The 18,932-nt window shown below is 38.6% G+C and overlaps 1 non-coding gene and 1 pseudogene across 1 annotated transcript; one reads left to right on the top strand and one right to left on the bottom strand.

Annotated features, from left to right (window-relative positions):
• Positions 1–1,037: 1,037 nt before the first annotated feature.
• The window catches only part of LOC114087273 (large ribosomal subunit protein uL1-like), a 42,221-nt pseudogene continuing 24,326 nt past the window's right edge, over positions 1,038–18,932 (bottom strand).
• Positions 16,157–16,262, top strand: LOC114087503 (U6 spliceosomal RNA). The gene has a single exon (XR_003581838.1). It is a non-coding gene; the product is annotated as a U6 spliceosomal RNA (small nuclear RNA).

Here is an 18,932-nt window from a genome sequence, read left to right as displayed (position 1 = left end):
TTGTATCGAGACGGAGCTCACCAAGTTGTTTAGGGGCTTGCCAAGTTGCTGAGGCTAGCTTTGAACTTGCAATCCTCCTGACTCAGCCTGCCAAGCCACTGAGATTATAGACCTATGCCACTGCCTCTGGCTTGAGTTTCATTTTTATATATTCAGTGATGTGATTCCCAACCCAATTCATCTCATCAGGATGACCTACTAATGTTACAAACCAAGTTGATATTCTAAATTGTGATGCAGTCTGTAGTTTTATTCCTGATTAGCTTGCAAATTCCATAGGCTTAGAGTTGACAAATGAATTCACAGGCTCCTGGACTACTTACACAAACCACTCTCTCTCTAGAGAGATTGACAAGTGCTGCTTTAAGGTATATTCTATAGACAATTTTATTCTCGACATTTCTTGTTTTCTAATAAATACATTTAAGACTGAAAATGCTCCTGAGTCTTACTGCCTTGGCTACAGCTGACACTGGCTGTGTAGACTGTTGTTTGTTTCTAAGAAGTAATTTCAGATTCAGTTTCCTTTATATGTAACCTAGGAATTATTTTAAAATACGCTTAAAATTTCCAAGTGGATAGAATATAGTCTGTATGACTCTATGGAATAGATGATCAATCTTTGTAAATATTTTGTGTTTTAGAGAGTAGAGGATACTTTGTCTGATTTTGGATAAAAGGTATCTTGGATTTAGCTTATTAGTTTTTTAAACTTTGTATATTCCTAACTTAACACTCATTTAACCAATTGATTTCTGAAATATGAAAGTATTACATGACTGTTGGTGAGCTGTGCCTTTATAACTATGAAATACTCTCCTTTGTTGTTAGTATGTTTTTTAATGCAATCAAAACAGCTTTTGGAGAGTTTAATGTCAGAATCTCTGAGGAATTCAATCCATTTATATTAATTGAAATACTTGAAATGCTTGAATTATTTCTATAATTTTAGAAATCATTCCTATTGTTTTCTATTTTGTATAGATTGTATTTATTTTTTATTTGGTCGTTTGCTTATTTGGTAGCAGTAGGATTGACTAGGATGTACCGCAGTACGGGCTCTGGGGCTTTCCCTGTGAGTTCTCCAGACGTGGAAAGCCTGGATGTTCTGCCAACTCTTCTTGAGCAGTGACACTACGAAGTTGCGTGGATATCATACACAAGTTCACTCTCTGTCATCTTTACATGACCAACAGCCATGACCAGACAGAGCACTTCTTCATCTGGAACTTGATGGTGGACTTCACCTTATCCACTGTCATGGCCTCAATGTTTTGGACTCAGCCAGCCTTCTGGGTCCAGGATTCATGGGATCTGCTTGATCAGAGTCTCTGAGGCCAGAAAGGCATGATACTTCTTGACCACAGCCTTGTTATCATCCATGTCGGGGTGTCTGCAGCCTAGATTTCATCACTTGCTTCTGGGCCCCAGAACATAGGTGGAGAATTTGGGATAGGGAGTGGACGTCAGCCATCTGGTAACTCAGGAGCATTTGTCCTTCTAGGGGTCATAGTTCTTCATATTGGTCTGCAGCTCCACCATTTCCAAAATCTTCTAGTACTTGTGCTGGTCCCAAGCAGGAGTTCTTGCACAGCTTTGTACAGGGCTGAGAGGCACTTTGGTGCTTGTGGTGCCTTGTGCTGTAATAACTGCTGCTTGTTTTTATTTCAGTGTATAATTGACTTGATTGGGTGCTGGTTTTTTCTCAGTTTCCTTGTGCTTTGGAAATAACCTTTTGCTATTCCTTTAGTGATCATCCTTTTTGCTAATGTTTAGAGTTTACCAGTTGCTATGACTTATACCCATCTCCCAGACATTTTCTTCTAGTGAAATCATGAGGGATTTTAATTTCAGATCAATCCATTATCTTGAGAGGTGTGGGTGTGTGTTAACATTCTGTTTAAATATTTATTGGACAACTGAGTTTTACAGTTTCCTACTTGCTTTTTCTTACAACCCAGGATTAATTTTCTGGCTTGCTGCAACATATCCTCAAGCAATTAGATTTTGAATCCTGAATTTGAAAATTTTTTTTAGTTTAGAGATTCAGGCTTATAATCATTTCCTTTCAGAATGTTGAAGGTCTAACACCATTGTTTGCTAGTGTCCAGTATTGCTGATTAAGATCATATACCAGTCTGATTATCTTTCTTCTTTATTTATTGATAATTAACTTATTTTTCTGTCATGAAAAACTTTTAGTATGTTCTTTTTCATGCCTAGAATCCTATTTCACCAACATGTGTCTAGTATGTGGGACATTTGGCCTTCATTCTGCTTACCCCACTCTCAGTCATTTCATCTCAAGAATTATATCATTCTTGAACTAAGGGCCATTTGAAAAATGACTTTTTCATTTTCTTGTTTTTATCTACTTTATTTCTGCATATATATGTGAGACCTCTTGATCTTTTGTCACTCCACTTTGTTTGTTTGTTTGTTTGTTTCTTTTTTTGGTCTGCTCTTTTTGCTCTGTTCTGGGATATTTCTTCAGATGTTATCTTCTAGCTCACTAATTAACTTTTTAGACATAGCTATTACATTATTATTCAGTTTTTCTATTCTGTTTTAAGTTTAGGAATATGTTTTAAATATTCAAGATTGCTTTCTTGTTCCTCTTTTTTCATGGATGTAGAATCCTTACATCTCAGGATATCAATCAGAATTTTCAAATTATTTTCTATTCCTTGAATTATTTATTTTCCCTGTTGATTGTCAAGTGTTGTTTGCTCAACTTACTAATTAACTTTACTGCTATCTGTTGTCCCCTCTTAGCAAAGATTCACTTAATTAACATTGGTAGTTTGACATGCATTTTCCCAGCATTTCTCCTGAAGATATTAGCCTTGACTGAGAAAGGGGGCTTGTTAACTGGCAGACTTTTTGAAGATACCAGATGGGGAGTTGGCAGAAGATCGAGCTCTTGTTTCACCTTCATTCCTATGTCTTTGCCAACATATAAAGGGCTTTATTCTGAAAATGGCACTCTTCTTGGCAGAGCCATGTCCCACTTCCATCCGCCACTTGGTTTTGAAGGTGGGGTGGGTTAGGGCTTGACTCAACTATATAGATCTCCAGCTTTCATCAATTAATCTACTGAGCTTTGAGTGTCCCTGGACTGCTTTAACTTTGTTAATTGTTGTCTTCAGGGCCAGCTTGGGTTGAACCTCTCCCCTCTTATTTCTTGTCAGTCCAATCAGTATTATGGGGGGTCAATAAACTTTCTGTACATCTGAATCTCTGGGAGGGCTTGCTCAGTCCTAGATTGCAAGTTCCTGCCCCAGAGCCAGCGATTCAGAAGAGTCTTTAGGATATGGCCCAAGAATTTGAATTTCTAACAAGTTTCCAGTTGATCCTGATACAGTTCTCTGGGGGACAATATTTTGAGAAATTCACAGAAGTTTCTCAAAACGGTAGGTATTCTAATCATGCTTGTAGTTCCTCCATTAAATTGCCCAGACTGGCCTTGAATTTGAGATTCTCCTGCCTCAGCTTCCTGGGAATGTACTACAACCCCTGATCTTTATTTCTTTTAAAATATGTCAATGCTGGGCTGGGGATGTGGCTCAAGCGGTAGCATGCTCGCCTGCCATGCTTGCGGCCCGGGTTTGATCCTCAGCACCACATACCAACAAAGATGTGTCCGCCGAAAACTAAAAAATAAATATTAGAATTCTCTCTTAAAAAAATAAATAAAATAAAATATGTCAATGCAAGGTACTTGGAACAAAAGGAGAAAGGTAGTGGATTCTTTTAATCCAGACTGAATCTCTTCATTTGTAATTTCATTCCTTTTTATGGCTGAGTAATATTCCATAGTGTCTATGTATCACATTTTCTTTGTCCATTCATCTATTGAAGAACATCTAGGTTGGTTCCACAACTTAGCTTTATGAATTGAGCTGCTATAAACATTGATGTGGCCATGTCACTATAGTATGCTGATTTTAAGTCCTTTGGGTATATGCTGAGGAGTGGGATAACTGGGTCAAATGGTAGTTCCATTCCAAGTTTTTTGAGGAACCTCCATACTGCTTTCCAGAATGGTTGCATCAATTTGTAATCCCATCAGCATTGTATGAATGAACCTTTCTTCCCACATTCTTGCTAACATTTAGTATTATTTGTATTCTTTTTTATAATTTTTTTTTATTGGACATGGACACAATACCTTTATTTTATTTATTTTTATGTGGTGCTAAGGATCAAACCCAGTGCCTCACATGTGCAAGGCAAGCACTCTACCACTGAACTACAATCCCAGCCAAGAATTACTTGTATTCTTGATAATTGCCGTTCTGACTAGAGTGAGATGAAATCTCAGTGCAGTTTTTAAAACTCAACAGACTATATTCGCATTTCATCAGTTTTTTATGAATGTCCTTTTTGGTGATTCAGTGTAACATAATATATTGCACCTAATTATTATGTCTCTTAATTCTTTGTTGTGTAAATTTGTGTCACTGTGACCAAAATACCTGACAAGATCAACTTAGAGAAGAGAAGGTTTATTTTGGCTTGTGGTTTCAGAGATGAAGTCTGTGGTTGCAGACTCCATTGCTTTGGACCCAAGTGAGGCAGAATATCATGGTGGAAGGACATGGCAGATAGAGACAAAGGGGAAGGGGCCACAGGGAAGAGCCGCCGTTCCAGGGCACGTCCCCAGTAACCAACCTCCTCCAGCCATGCCCTGCCTGCCTACAGTTACTCCCCAGTTAGTATATCCGACTAGGAGGGACTAATTATGTTATCGCTCTCATAATCATTTCACTTTGGATATTCTTTCATTGACATACAAACTTTGAAGAAACACCTCCGATCCAAACCATAACATTTGTTTTTAGTTTAGGTGGTTTTTTTATGACAAAAATAATATGCTCTTTCTAAAAACTCAAATAATCCACTAGTATATAAGAAAAAGTGAAAATTGTCTTGCCCCCTCTTCTTCCCTTTCCATCATATTCCTCAGAGATACTGACAGTATAACTTTTAAACTCTATTTATAAGTGTCTAAATATGTGTGTATAAATTTGTTTTTAACCACACAAATCATCAGATGCTGCTTTACATTTTTTTTTCACTTGACAATATTTCATGAATATGCATGTGTACATAAATGTGTATGTGTGTGCATATTTTAGTTACCTTTTTCACTTCTGTGACCAAGAGACCTGACAAGAACAACTGGAGGAGGAAAAGTTTATTTTGGACTCCTGGTTTCAGAGGTCTTAGTCCACAGATAGCTGACTCTATTCTTTGGGGACCAAGGTGAGGCAGGACACAATGACAGAAAAGTGTGGCAGAGGAAAGCAGCTGGGGACATGGCATCAGGAAGCTCTGCTTAGCAAGGACAAAATAAATACTCCAAAGGCACCCACCCCCTCCAGCCACACTCTATCTGCCTATAATTACCACCCAGTTAATCCTTTTCAGCAGATTAACACACTGATGAAGCTAAAACGCTCATCATCCAATCACTTCACCTCTAAACTTCCTTGCATTGTCTCACATAAGTTTGGGGGATGCCTCATATCTAAACCATAACAGCATATATGCACTACATGTATGTGTATGCTTTTACTTTTGGGGAAGAGGGAACCAGGGATTGGACTCAGGGGCACTCAACCATTGAGCCACATCCCCAGCCCTATTTTGTATTTTGTTTAGAGACAGGATCTCACTGAGTTGCTTAGTGCCTCACTGTTGCTGAAGCTGTCTTTGAACTCTGCTTTTACCTTCTAAATCATTCCCCTATGGAGAAATCAGTTTCTGGTTTTTCTTCAGTGTTAATTATCCTACAGTGATCCCTGCTGAATGTACAGTGAAACACTGTATGTGTATTTCTGTAGGAGAGTCTTAGGATCGAAAGTCAAGTGGCTTTTAAAGGCTATATCAAATTATACTCTCATTAAAGATACATTTTAAAAACGCACCAAAACTTGAAATATAGAAAATGAGTTACTGCATGTCCTTTCAATGTCACACAGAATAATAGTAGTCCAAGTGTAATTTAGGGACCTGTGGGTATATATCCAAGACTTTATGGGTTCTGTGAAATTAAAACTTTTCATAATTCTAAGGCATTAGTTGCCTTTTTCAATCTCATTATTTTATTACTGCACAACAGTTTTCCAAAGGCTGTGTAAACTATGATGTCATCAGAATACTAGCTAATGGAAAGTGTCATTGATTATTACATTATTTCTAGAATTTTCTAAAGTGGTAGATTAAGGATTTGTGAGTTTGAGAGAGAGAGACAGACAGATACACTCAGTGCTTTAACTGTACGCTTACTAGCCACTATGGTTTAGCTCTGTAATGTCCCCCCCAAGTCTTGGTCCCCAGTGCAGCAATGTTAGGGCTTTTAGGAAATAATTGGACCATGAGCTTTTAGGAAATAATTTTTAGGAAATAATTGGACCATGGGGCTTTTAGGAAATAATTGGACCATGAGGGCTCCAACCTTATCAGTAGATTAATCCATTTGATGGATCAATAATTTGAGTGGCCTGCTGGGAGGTGGTGGAAAGCACGCAGGTGGGGCATACTTGGAGGAAGTAAGTCAGTGGGAATGTGCCCTTGGGACCCCCTGCCTCCTCTCCTCTCTCCTTCCTAGCTACCATGAGTACAGCAGCTTTTCCACTATGCCCTTCTGCCATTACATTCTGCCTCATTTCAGGCCCAGAGCAAAGGAGCCTGCTGACCATTGAAACCAGGAGCCAAAATTTTTCCTCCTTTACGTTGTTTTTGTTAGGTATTTTGGTCACAACAACAAAAAGCTGACTAACACATTAGCTATTGATTATCCTTGCTATAGTGTCTGTCACGTCTGTGATTTTGTTGTCATTAAAAAGTTGTTATTTAGAAATCCCAATGATTTTGAAAAACCCTGATATGATACCAAAAATATTTCTTGTATTGGAAAGCAGAATTTTCTTTTAAATGTTATGTTAATATGTAAATAGATTTATTGTGTTTTTAAGTGAATTTATATGTTTAATTTTTAAATTTTAATTTCTAATGCTTTTTACCCTGGTAGGATATTATCCTACATAAACAAAATCTCTAGGATTAGATATCCTCAATAATCTTTAAGAGCATGAAGGGATCCTGAAACCAAAATGGTTGAGAAACCATATATTAGAGCTGTGTCCAACAAACCCATCCAATGATTAACTGACACTTTTTGGCTATGATTTACTGTCAATCCAGGCCCAGACTTTAAAGCTACTTGTTAGCTTATACAATATTGATAATCTGCAAATAATTATCTATTATTCTTCTCTGGTAGAAAAGAGGTTACAGTGTTTTAACCTGGTAGGGTGTTAACCACTTTAGCATCTCACTTCATAATCTCATTCCAGTGGCCTTTTGTGGTGTCATTTTTTGTTATCTGGGAGGGTCCTTTGGTAATAAGTTAAATAAATCTTTTGACCTGTCCATACTTTATACTTTTGACTTTTTAAAAATTATTCTTTGACAAGTGCCGGAGAATTTCTTTTTGCGCATGCTCTTACCAATGCATTACAGATCTGACTGGCTTTGCTGATGCATGAAGTATGTCATGTGTAGCATTTAAGTATTTCCTCAGTTTATTAGGGGTTGGCCATTCTGTGCTTCAGGATGATATGAGACTGGAAAAAAAGGACCAAGTAGTGTCCAAGTCCCCTTTCCATAACTCATGTGGCACTGGATGGGGAGGTGGTGCTTCTTTCCTTCCAGAATACCGCTGCCCTGAGCACGGGTCCACTTAGCAGCCCTAAGTTCAGAGCAACAGTGCAGGGCTCTGCAGTGTTGGACTTCCCAAATTTAACACTGGTTATAATATTTAGATGACCCTACGAGGGATGAGAACCTGCAACAGCAAATAAAGTAATGATGCTACTCTGTCAGGTGAAAGAAGGGTTTTTTTTTTTTTTTTTTCTTTCTTCATTTCCCTGGTATGAGTAAGGCCATTTTTTTTTTTTTCACATTATCACTATTATTAGCCATTATATTCTGTGAATTGTCTGTTTTAATCCTTTATTTTTCTTTGGGTTGCTTGTCTTTTTCTTTTTAATTTGTTCGCTTTGTTGTAGATTTCAATCTTTTGTGAAATATTTTAATCTCTTGCTAGTATTTTAACAAATGGTAAGGTTGGTTCTGTTTGCTTCTTTGATGGCTTTGAATCTTGGTGTCATCCCCAAATACATTATATTCTTTCCTCCTAACACTTTTATAATATTGAATTTCAGTCTTTAATCTGTTTTGCATATGGCATGAGATAGGAATCTGTTACCATTTTTTAAATTCCCTATTTATAGAAGAGGGCCTAAAGCAATTTTTTTTTCTCTAATCCTCTTATTTCTACAGGTAAAATGGGTTATCTTCTTAGTACTGCCTTCTGGGTTTTGTGCTGTACAGAAGGATTTCTGTTGTTCTGTTTTTCTTTGAAGATGTTGATACCCTACCATAGGAAATAAACGTGTGTGTGTGTGTGTGTGTGTGTGTGTGAGTGTGTGTGAGATCTGGGAATTAGAACCCAGGGCTTTGTGCATGCAAGGCAAGTCCTCTACCAACTAAGCTATATCCCTAGCCTAGGAAATAAACCATTATTGTGTAATTTTTCAGTTAAGCAATTTTTTATATCATCAGGGGCAGAGTAACTTAATCAAGGGTAACTTTTCTTTTTCCTATGCTCTTTTTCATGTTCTTAAACTACAGAAAGTGCTTGCTTGTTTTATTGGAGTGGTATCAGCACAAATTGAGATTTTACATAATCATGATTGCTGGCCCTAACCACCAAACTGTCAGAAGACATTTGAACCAATAATTAGGCCTATTTTTAAAAAGTGAAGGGATGGAGTTGTGGCTCAGAGGTAGAGTGCTCACGTCTTAAGAACTTCTGAAATGTAAAATTACCTATGAGAGACCAGGCTATTCTATTTGCATATGAACTGCACAAATCCAGGAAAATTCTAATACAGAAAAATTCTTGAAAATGTGTTGCTTGGAAATAAATCTAGGATAGTAACATTTCTTTTAGCTCTGGAAGTTTTTGTTTTGTTTTTTAAACATAATGTTGGCTGGTTGGGGTTGGCATGTACCTTGTAATTGGAAGACAGAAGCAGGAGGATTACATGATTCCAAGAGTTGGAGGTCAGCCTTAGCAACACAGTGAGACTCAATCTCAAAAAATAAAAATAAATTATATCTCTCTTACTTATTTGTATGTTTATTTAAATCAATGCTAAGTTACTATGATAGAAAAACTATTTCTTTCCAGAAAATCTGTTTCATTCTAGAAACAGGAAAAAAATAATTCTAAACTGAGTGTTTGTATTACAAGACTGAACACTTTTCTTTTTGATGTTTCAAATCTTGGGGATGTTTTCAAGAACAGATTTTTAGGTTGGAGCTAAAATAACAAGACTTACATATTTGGTCAGCGCTTATTAGATATCATACAGTTTGTGGTAGTCATGATAATATAAGCCTGTTAGACAAGGAGACATTTATCAGTAAGGGTCCAAATAGGAAATTTCTGAAAGATATTGTTTTAAAATCCGAGGGTTAAGAAGATAGCTATCAAATTATATGCTCAGTCTGACTTGTAGAACCCGAAATACTTATTACTTTTAATTACCCAACAAGGACAAATGGCTTTTGAAAGTTATTTGCTTACTATGTCAGAAATACTATTACTTCAGTGTACATCAGTGGTTACAAAACCAGTCTGATAATCTGAATATAGGTTCCCAGGAAACTATATCTGGTTTTTGTAGGTATGAGAGTGTAGCTCAGGAATTTTTAACAAGTTCCCCCAGGTGCTTAGGATGATCAGATAGGTTTGGGAAGCCCTGATGTAGGCCACTGTGTATGGCAGAAGTCTTTGCAGGGCTCTTGCTTGTTAAAACACAGGTTGTGCTGGTGCACGCCTGGAATCCCAGTGGCTGGGGAGGTGAGACAGGAGGATGGCAAGTTCAAATCCAGCCTCAGCAATGGCGAAGCACTAAACAACTCAGTGAGACCCTGTCTCTAAATAAAATCCATAGCTCCCACTGGATTGCTGGGTCCCAGTTCCCAAGTTTCTGATTCATGGGTTTTGAGCAGGGCCTGAGAATTTGCTTGTCTGAGAAGTTCCCAAGAGATGCTGATGACCGTGGTCCAGGGACCACACTGAAAACCACTGGCGTGGACCATTCCCAAGATTCCTGGCCACACTCAACAAAGAAACAGCAAGCTGAATTCCATTGTAAGGGCTTTAGTTTCCATGGCTCAAGCCTTTTTTTTTTTTTTTTTCCCTCATGTTCTACTGTGTGATTTGATTTTCCTATGGAGAGAGTGTTAATTGATAGATCTCTGATGGAAGGTTTGAGTGGAAAGATCATCTTTGCTGATGGAGGAAATTGATAGTATAATGAAAGTAGCCCAGGAGTTGCAAAGATTTAGATTAAAATCCCTGTTCTTTGACCTTGGTTTTATTGTGACCTTGGGCAGTTCATCTAATCTTCCTGAGCTCCAGCTATGGTTCCTCACTATACTTTCCCTGCCAGGAGGTGTTTGCTCTTTTTCATGCCTGGAAAGCTATTTCCTTTTCCCTATTGTCTTATTGTTTAAGCCTGGGTCTCTGGTCAGTCATCACTTCCTTGGGAAAGTCTTTCTTGACCTTCCTAAATGGGTCAGGTCCTCCTTATACTTACTCTGCCCCTCAACTGCCCTTCTCATCAGTTACTACCATTTCAGATTACATTTATTTGTGTTATATTTTGATTTCTCTCTCTCTATTAGACTGCAGGCTCTGTGCCTTATAACGTTTAAAATAAAGAAAAAAGAAAAAAATAACTGTATCTGTGTGTGTTTCCTGTAGTTTTCCAGGTCTCAAGCACTGTGCCCGGCATACTGTAGAATGAGCAGTGGGAAATGATGCCATATTTTACGAACAGAGCAGCCAGGGCAGGGTTGGTGTATTCATTTTGTGTTATTATAATGAAATACCTGAAGTTGAACAACATAAATAAACTTCCTAAGGGGGATGTGGTTCAGTTTGGGGGTTCAAGAGCATGGTATCAGCATTGGCTAAGCTCTGGTGAGGACATTGTAGCAGATGCCATCATAGTGAGAACATGAATGAGATCACCTGGTGAGACTGGAAGCCAGAGTTTCTGGGGAGTGGCTAGGTGTGATTCTTTGTAACAGCTCTTTCACAATAATCAACTCAGGGTTCCATGAGAACTAACTTAATCTTTTTGGTGGGTTGTGCCCCCAACAAGACACTTTAATAACTTCTCACCAGGCCCCAGTTTCCTAAAGGTTCTACTACCTCTTAACATTGCCACAGTAGGAACCAAGCTTTCAACACAAGAAGCATTGGGAGACACACTTAACCATATCCAAACATAGTGGTAGCTATTCCAAAATTGTTTACATTTCTATTTGTGTTCTAGGAGATAGTATGTCATTTTTGTAGTAAATTCCTTAATTTTTTTAGTTGTAGTTGAACACAATACCTTTGTTTTTATTTATTTTTATGTGCTGCTGAGGATCGAACCCAGGGCCCCAACGCACTAGCTGAACACTCTACCACTGAGCCACAACCCCAGCCTGTAAATTCCTTGTTTTATACAACTATACTCAAATTCATTTCTGTTATTTGCCATGTCCTTTACAATATAACTACTGATTTTTGAGTGCTTGCTATATATCTCAGGCATCAACTCTGATCTCACATTTACATTGCTCTAGGAGGTCATTCATCTTGGTCCACCAAATATCTAGGGCAATATCTTTTGTTAAGATTATAAAAACATATATATATATATATTAGATATACAAATATTGTTAGCCAAGTCTTACTCTGGCCAATAACTAAACTATTCTGTCTCTATAAAGTGTGTGCATTTTCAGAATATTAATGAGAAAATGGATTAATTTCCTGTGATTTAGAAATCTCTAGATTTTCAGAGAGATGCAATGGCACTAAAACTACTATAGGTAGTTTCTATAGAGATCCCTGGTGTATAAACACAAGCAATTGAATTATCCTTGCTCTAGGTTCACATGTAAGCTCAAATCAATGTTGGCAGACAGGGTCTCCTATGTTTCCTTTGTTCTGGACTCTTTTCAAGGATGTTCATATAGCAAATATCTTAGGAAAAGAGAGTAAGTGGCTGTTGTGGAGATTAGGGCTGGCATGTTTACTGCCCGTTATAAAAGATCCAGGTTCCCTAAGATCAGGGGTACTCTGTTCTAACTCAGCTCACAGATATCACCTATCCCTCTTCACGATGTCGAGTGCAAATCAGAGCTCAAGGAACCAGTATAAACAATGCTGATATGCTGGCTAGAATAAATCCTTTGTCTCTGACACAGGGATATTATATCTTTTAGTATTATATAACTTTTAGTATTATTATAACTATATTTTAGTATTATTATAACTTGCAGTCATGCAGGTTCACATATGTCTCCTTCCTTATGCCAATGATCTGAGGGACAAATTTGCTTTCAATTTGCTGACATGGTCAATTTCTGAGCTTAGTAAATTGAGGACCAGTTCTTGTAGCATAAATTAATAGATACAATTAAAGTCTTCCTGGAATACATCAACCAGCCCCTGTGTTCTTAAAGAATTGTTGATATGAAACCAGATAGAAAGAATTCCTTTATTAATTAGACTTGTACTGAACACAGTTATGAGACGGAAATCACAAGAATTTTAACAGAGAACTTTTATAAAGAATTGTTAACCAGGTATTAGGAAAAAGAAAAGACAAAGGGGGACACTCAGTTGTCACATAAGTAAGAATGATAGGAAACATTAATCACCCCTAGGCCGGGGATTAAAAAAAAAAAAAAAAGCATGAAGCTAGGAGTTTTTTTTGACACTTAGCAGCTGGGAGCATAGCCCTGTAGGGCTGAGATCCAGACCTCTGGGTTAGGCAAGGTCCTGCTTGGCAGGTCCTGGTTCTTTAGGATCATAAAGGTGAGACTGTGGAGCTGGAACTCAGACTTCTCAGGAGGGCATTCTGGCTAGTTAGTGTGGGTCTCTCTGAGCAGGGAGAGTGAGGTGAGGCAGTGATGAGGCTGGTTTTAGAACTGTTGGAATAACTGTAAGCAATTGCTGGTGGTGGAGCCCTCCACTGCTGCTAGGATGAGATGCTGTGGTCATAAGCCACACTCTCAAAAACAGGAATCCCACAGCTTCCCACTCTTCCTCTAGTGCCTCCTATTAGCATGGACTAGAGTCCCCACTCCAGCATCACTGAAGACATTAATAACCAACAAGGATTTTAAAAAGCCTGTTTGACTAGAGGTTAGGAAGGTAGGAGGAAGAATGATTCATGACCTGGGAAGCAGGTAGGCAGTTCCTGAAAGGTCTCCAGCATTAACTTAATATCTTTCTTGGGTCAGAGAAAGGAATAGCCATGAACAGCTGACTTGGAAATCCTGCATTATTACTTGGCACCACAGGTGATTACCTGGCCTATTTTACAAGGTATCCTGGAAGAGGCAGGAAGAAGCATGCTGTTATAACCCCAGGGAGATATAGGCCCAGTGGCAGCTTTATTAGATTGCATGCAATTTTATGGGCTCTCGTAGAGTGTGTACAGATTCCTGAGTCTATACCCCACCCTGATAGTGACTGATATATTTTTAAAGGGAAAATACGACAGATGTTTGATTATATCTCTCGTGCAATTTGAGGCCCACATGACTTCAGTATATGAGCTGATTTATAGGCTATAAATCCTGATGCAAATGAGCAGTGGTGTTTATTATTTGTATTTCCTCTGGCCCTTGGCTGAGTTCCAGAGTGGTGATGGGTTTTTGTATTCAAGAAAGTTTCTCAGAGGAGAGAAAGAGGACAAAGAGCAAAACCCAGAACTTGTCAAATTAACAGAGTAGTGTTACACTCTTAAGATTTTGTCAATAATGGCTCTACTGACCATTCTTTTTTCATCCAGAATTCAGGCCCAGATAAACTGGACAAAAATATCAACAGAACCCTACTGTGTCTTGTTGCCATTTTAAAATAGCAATAACTGACTTTAACCATATAAGTATTTGAAGGTTTTATAATGGACAGCTTTAATTTTAAAAAAACACGTTTATTTTAATTGAATGGATCTTGATTATAGTGATGATCCTGGAGTATTGCCAATAGCTTGGGCCACATCAGATTTTCATGATATATTGTCAGATCTAGGGTATTCCAGAAGATGATCTGGATCTAGGTTTCATGATACATTTATTATGTCATTATGGGATTCTGTTGTTTTCGCCTTTATTATACTTACCCAGATTATTTTGTAATTCTGAATGTGAATGTGAAAGGCTTTTTTCATTCTTGCAATTGCCATGGGGATTTTAGATAAATTTAATAAAATTATCATAGTGATAATTTTATTAAATTAGTACCTGGATAAAATTCATGTGTATATTCTACACACACACACACACACACACACACACCCCTTAGTATCTGAGGGTATCTTCCATGGATACCCCAATCTGATGCTCAAGTCCCTCATATGAAACAGCAGAGTATTTGTATATAAACTATGTACATCCTCTGGTAAAGTTTAATCTCTAAATTACTTATAACACCTAATATATATTATATAACAAAATCATATATATAATAAACATCATATATTATACATAATTGCATTATGTTATACAACATAATATATATCATATTAGGTGATATGTTATATTAGAAAATATATTCTAATAGAATATAATGTATTATTTAGAGAATAATGACAAAAGTATCTACCTGTTTTGTGCAGATGCAAATTTTTCTACATATTTATATTTTCTGTGTATATGTAACATATATTACATGTAATACGTGTGTGTGTAAATATATATATATATATATATATATATATATATATATATATATAGAGAGAGAGAGAGAGAGAGAGAGAGAGAGAGAGAGAGAGTTTGCCACTTTTTTGGTGTGTGTGTGTGGTGCTGGGGATTGAACCAGACTTTGTCATTTTTTATAGCAAAAGAAATGAACAGACTAGGTCACCTGTGACTCTTCTGACTGGTCTGCTGGAATTGCTCTGTTGTGTAGGGGCATCTCTTCGGCATCAGTCATTCAGAACCATTTACCAAACACCTCTCCATATGTGTCACTACCCTCGCCAGTCTTGGAATGGGCATTGTCACTGTCATTTATATTAATATCATATGATACAGAATGCCCTTGTAAATAAATACATGGCATGTAAACACTGTAGAAAGAGAAGGGAAACTGGAACATTTGGGGTGTCCTGCCATCTGTAACGGTATGGAGGTGATTTTGAAGTGGCTTTAAATGTAAAGGAGAGGTCTCGCTCAAATAGATAAACAAGGTAGGAGGGCTGTAACCATGAGGGGAAAATGAAGGAAGGCTTCAGCGTTGCTGGGCCTTAAGTGAGGCCCTGCCTGGCGAGTGGAAGCAAGGAATGAAGAGAAGCTAAAGTGCGTGTTGTCCTGAAGAAGAGCTTTGAATGGGCAAAGAGCTTTGAATACAGGGAGTCTGCTGACCTCTTGGGAATGAAAACCTGAGTATTCATGTGGACAATGGCCAAACCATGCACCAAAATAGAACTGTGACCCACACTGCAGCAACCTGCCCAGGAAACCAAGCCCTTTACCTCTAACCAACATCCTGGGAAGCCAGCGTGCTCAAAGTCATACTCACAGCAGTCTGAATATTGGCTCCAGTAACAATCCAGGAAGCTAACAGCAATGTCTGTAATAGCCCCAATTGTCCAGCAGTTGATTAATAACTGAGTTTCCATAAGTTTGCCCCAACTTCCAACTTAGGACCAACCAGAGAAAGCCAAGCATGCATCCCAAACCAATGCCGTAGGATGCCCCCTTCTAAGTAGCCCACCTCCAGTTTCCTAGTCCAACAGCTTATCAGTGGGACAAGCCTGAAACCTTCCTTGCTTCCTACACTAAGGCATTCTCACTCCTCTGCTGCCTTTGAGTCTTTCTAAATGCTGACTCCCTCCATAACTAGCTCTGAAAGAATAGTTTTGCTGTCAGGTGTGGTGGCACACACCTCTAATCCCAGTGACTTTAGAGGGTGAGGAGGGAGGATTGCAAGGTTGAAGCCAGTCGGGGCAATTTAGCCAGAACTTGTCTCAAACTGAGAAAATAAAAAGGGCTCTGGGTGCTCGCATCAGCAGCACACACGCTAAAATTGGAACAACACAGAGAAGATTAGATGGCTCCTGTGCAAGGATGACATGCAAATTCGTGAAGTGTTTCCCATTTTTATGTTTTCTCTCATCTGTGGAGGCTAGGAAGGAAAAAGGAGATCAATAGAGGAAAGAGACCAAGGGGTGAAAGGTGAAGAGAGAGGGGAAAAGTACTGGGGAGTGATATTGGCCAAATCACACTGTTATCTTGTGTATTGTGTGCCACGTGCCAACACGTAACGACAAACCCCATCAGTATATCCAACTATAATGCACCAATAAAAGATGTAGGGAGAAAACAACAACACAAAGTGCTGTGGATGTAGCTCATGATAAAGCACCACTGGGTTCAATCCCCAGTACCCGGATGGGGAGAGGGGAGTAAAAAAAAAGAATAGGCTTTGCTTTCCTATTTGGCTGTTCTTCATAGATTTCCACAGGAATATTAACAGCTGCTGGTTCCAATCCATCTGCTGCACAGCTTCACTTTTGCATTTCTGCCTCTGCTTTAACAAGGGCTGTGAATCCCTTGCTTAGCATTTTACCCGGGGAAAGAGTGGGAAAAAAAAATGGATGAACAGCAATGCAGATGGGTGTCTGCTTTTTGAGGGTCACTAGAAAATGCTGTTGTTTGTTTCTTAAGTACAATGGAAAGAACACAGGCTCCAAAAGAACAGGCAATGGGAGAGAACACTGTTCTGATGTGGTATGGGAACTTATGATTTTAAAGGATTGCTAAGAAGATATTCAACTCTTTGGGGACCAGTAATCAGTAGTTGACTTGCTCTGTACTTATTAGTACATCCCTATCTCCTCTACAATGCTATTATCCAGAGAACGGATCCAAAGACAGATATTATTGTTCAACAGTTTCCAGTGGTAAGGAATTGTCTATCAGCATCTTGGAAGTTAACAGCATGTTCTAATGAATGGTTCCCCTCCCAAATCACATTAGCTTAAAGGTTCAGAGTCATATCTACTTAGCTTGCTTCCTAGTTTGAAAAGTCTTAGTGGTATGAACTTAACAGTAGTATATAGTATGCGGGAAGTCATAATATACTGACTGTAGGAGGAATTCCAATGCATTCTTGAGTTTTCTTTTTACAACTTCATTATGTGCAATGCTTGAAGTCCTGGCCTCCAGATACTTGATCAAAGTTGCCTTTCTGTTCTTGGGAAACAATAAGTTTGCTGATAACACAGGTTCTGTGAATAGCAAGTGTCAGTCAATATTACTGTGTAACTGATGAGAAATGCTGGTATTTACTTTTCTTATGCCCTGTCAACACATCAGATATTTGATACTCTGTGATTTTGGAATACTCTGGTTATGGGATGTATAGATCAAGCAGGGAGAAAGACTCAGTGTGGAATCTTGATCCATAAAACCCAAGCTCCATGAGTTTCCTGCAAAGTTTCCCCAGCCTAAGGCTTCCACATCACCTTCTCTGGGAACCTCCACTCTACCTCCCACCAGCATGTCTCACAGTGACCTCTTCCTGGGGTGTGCTGATGTTACACTTCCATGTATTACGTTCTCTCCACCGCTACACCTACCCAAAAGTTCCTCATTGCCAAAGACCAGCTCAAATCCTACCTCCTTTTTGATATTTCTATGATGACCCTTACCAGAAGTGATTCTTCACCTCTCCATCCTCTCAATGATTATTGTTGATTCCACTTGCAGATCTTGAAAGCAGTCACCTGTGTAGCCATCTTTGTTCCCTCATTTGTTCAACCAATATTTATTGAATATCAAGTTTCATTGAAGACAGGATAGAGCAGTGAGCAAAACAGCAAACACTGTTTGCAAACTGCTAGAAAAGACAGCAGGCAAGATAGATATGTAAGACACATAGTATGTCAAATGTCAGTTTTAAAGAGAAAACAGAAAGCCAGCAAAGGCAGTTTACTGAAATTCTAGCTAGAGTGGATGGGGAACATCTCACTGAGATGATTTCTTAAGGACCTGAGGAAGGTGAGGAAGCAAAGGGTAAAGATGGTCCTTCAGTCTAGAAAGCTCTTTCCTCCCCACACTTGCAAGGAGAGTAGTACAGCTAGAGCAAAGTGCATGCGCAGCAGGGAGGATAGTGAACAGAAGGTGCGGGCTGTCCTAGTCCAGACTTTTATTCTGAGCAAGATGGGAAACCACTGGAGGGTTTTGACGAGAGAAAACACGATCTGCTTTGTTTTACAAGGTCCCTCTGCCTACGGTGCTGAGAAGAGGGGAGATGCCGAGTTAGACTCTTGGTAATCCACATAAGAGATAATAGTGGCTTGGCCATAGCATGGGGAGAACTGATCAAATTCTGGATACATTTTCATGGTAAAGCTAAGAAGGCTTCCTGAGGGACTGGTGCAGATGTCAAGTAGATTGTAGCTTTGGAAGGACAGAATGTTTAATGCATCATACATCTTTTGGACCTGGTTTGTTGACTGTATGAATCATTCAAATCCAGCAATCAGTGAACATTAGCTAAGTTCTCTCTGAGTACAGACTGGGGTAGGGGTGGGGAGAATGAGATTTGTTTTGCTAGGCTGGGTTGATAGAGGATAATATTATTTTTAACTAGTCATAAAGAAGGTAATATTTTTGAAAATGAGTGAATGAGTAAAAGGGACAGAGCAGATGACTTCTCTGAGCCAATTAGCATCTAGGAAGTCTTAGATCACAAAATGTGTATTTTCACCAAATTAAGAAAATCCCATAACATCATCCTCATTCTCTCTAGAAGATGTCATCAGCTT

This window comes from Marmota flaviventris, chromosome 4 (assembly GCF_047511675.1).
Source record: "Marmota flaviventris isolate mMarFla1 chromosome 4, mMarFla1.hap1, whole genome shotgun sequence".
Lineage (NCBI taxonomy): Eukaryota > Metazoa > Chordata > Mammalia > Rodentia > Sciuridae > Marmota > Marmota flaviventris.
The sequence above is the reverse complement of the archived record's forward strand: the minus strand, read 5'-3'. Positions and strand labels throughout refer to the sequence as shown.